This window comes from Macrotis lagotis, chromosome 5 (assembly GCF_037893015.1).
Source record: "Macrotis lagotis isolate mMagLag1 chromosome 5, bilby.v1.9.chrom.fasta, whole genome shotgun sequence".
NCBI lineage: Eukaryota > Metazoa > Chordata > Mammalia > Peramelemorphia > Peramelidae > Macrotis > Macrotis lagotis.
Genome location: NC_133662.1, coordinates 49,983,050 through 49,985,498, shown reverse-complemented (window position 1 = coordinate 49,985,498; position 2,449 = coordinate 49,983,050). Strand labels below are relative to the sequence as shown.

The window sequence follows — 2,449 nt, the reverse complement described above, 5'->3', positions numbered from 1 at the left end:
TTATAAATGTATTCACTTAGTGGTACAGTGTCCAAATTTTCAGAAGAAAAGTTGAGTGAATTACCAGGAGACAAAGATATCAAAGCTTTAATAATGGGGACCTCAACCTCCCTCTCTCAGAGCTAGCTAAATATAACCACAAAATAAAAAGAAAGTTAAGAAAGTGGTTACAATCTTGAAAAATTTAGATGTGATAGACCTCTGCAGAAAACAATGGGGATATAAAAGAATATACCTTTTTTCTCTCTGCAGATTATGGTACCTATTCCAAAATTGACCATGTCCTGGGGCATTAAAAACATTATAATCAAATGCAGAAAGGCAGAAATAATAATGGTATACTTTTCAAATCATGATACAATGAAATTACATGTAATAAAGAGTTATGGAAACATGAGCCAAAAATTAATTGGAAACAAAATAAATTAATTTTAAAGAATAAATGGATTAGCTTTTTTTCCCCACCCTCGAGGGAAGAGCAAGGGAAAAGCGGGCCGGCCTCTGCTGCCAGCCTTAGCCGTGGTGTACCGGACGGGCATCGGGGCTGCTCCGCCAGTGCGGGACCAGGGAGAGGAGCCATGGGCGGGACGTCCATCAGTCGGTGGGTCACCTTCATGACAGACGAGAATGAGAACATCACCATGGTGAAGGGCATCCGGCTTTCAGAAACTGTTATTGGGCGAATGAAGGAATCTTCTTCATCTTGTTCAAAGTCCCCGAGTTCTCTTCATGATTATAATTCTAATGAAGAAATAAGAAGAGTAGCTGAAGAATTGGCCTTGAAAGAGTCTGAAAACCTAAAAAGAGTAAAACATGGAAAAATCCAGGCACCTGAGGATATCAATAAACTTCTGGAAAGAGAGAGGGCCAATGAGCAGTTAACTAGAGCCATTCTTAGAGAGAGAGAGCATCAAGTGAAGAGGAGAAGTCTAAGGTGAAGCATTTGGCTAAGGAGCTGGAAGAGAAAGACAGAGTGCTCAAAACACAGGATTCTTTCTACAAAGAGCAGCTGGCTAGACTGGAAGAGAGGAGTGCAGAGTTTTACAAAGTTACCTCTGAACAATACCAGAAGGCAGCTGAGGAAGTGGAATCTAAGTTCAAGCGCTATGAGACTCATCCAATCTGTGCTGATCTGCAAACTAAAATACTTCACTGTTACCGGGAATACCCTCAGCAAACGCTCAGTTGCTCTGCTCTGGCCAACCAATACCAGCACTGTGTCAATCATGCCAAACAGAGCATGCTTGAAAAGAGAGGATAAAGCTGACTTCCAAAGCAAGCAAAAGCCTATCAACTTAAATTTCAGCAGTGGAGCACTTTTCCCCCCACAATACAAAACCTATTTAAAGGGCAGACTACTAAGGAGAACAACTGGGAGAGCCGATTCAACATTAACAAACATCACAAGTCCCAATCAGCAGAAACTTGAAAAGCCAAGACCAATATCTTATTATGTTTATCTGACCTGTTAAAGCCTAAAGCTGAAATAGAATGTTTTGTGGGTGGGTCAGGAAAATCTGGAAGTATAAGGTGAGAGGGAGGGCAGTATCTGACAGAGTGGGAAAGGAGGAAAAGTCCAGTGAATGACAGTTACCCAAGGGAACTAAATTGTTTGAGCTTCCTAGAATGCTGGCTTTGTCTTTTTTTTTCTCCTTTGATATGAGATTTTTGTTTCTAATTTATTATGGTGATCATGTAACTAAGAAAGGGGAAAAATGTCTTTTTCTGTAATAACATCTATGATTATAGGTGAAATATGGCATTATCAATGTAAAAGAAATTTCTGAAATGTATTTATATATATATATATATATATGTACATATATATATATATATATAATATATATATATATATATAAAACAATTCTTTTACCATGAATAATGACAACCATGGCTCATCAATATCAATAATAAATAGAGTTTATAAATAAGACTGGCATTGTAGCCCATTGCCTGGCATCTTCCTGTTTTCAGTTCATACTTAGAGAATGATTGCATTGTTATTATTGATTCCTATACTGAAATCCTATCCAATGCCTCATCACATTGTGTCAGTGACTATGTGTTCTTGAATGCTGTGCCAACAGAGAATAAGCTCTGGCAAGTCCTGTCAAGGTGGAGAGGGCTTCAGGTGTGTCTGCCATCTGAGGTCTGGCCTGGCCAAGATTGTGAAGGCTTATAGCCAGATGGTTACCTATCAGACACTGCATTTGTTTTTTTAACTACAATAGCTCATGATATCTTCTATCTATTAAAGGGAATTATAATCTACAGTGGTCAAGATAATACACTAATGAAGTCACTGATCTTTCAGAATACTGAAGATCCATTATTTGTTAATTTACATTTTATGTGTTATCTTTCATCATAATAAATTTACTTTATGAACTTATTCATAAAGCCTTATAAAAAAGAACAAATGCATTAAACACCAAATCATAGAAATAAT

At 37.6% G+C, this 2,449-nt stretch overlaps 1 pseudogene; it reads left to right on the top strand.

Annotated features, from left to right (window-relative positions):
* The first annotated feature begins 578 nt into the window (after window positions 1-578).
* Window positions 579-1,702, top strand: LOC141489698 (MICOS complex subunit Mic19 pseudogene; annotated as a pseudogene).
* Window positions 1,703-2,449: the final 747 nt, after the last annotated feature.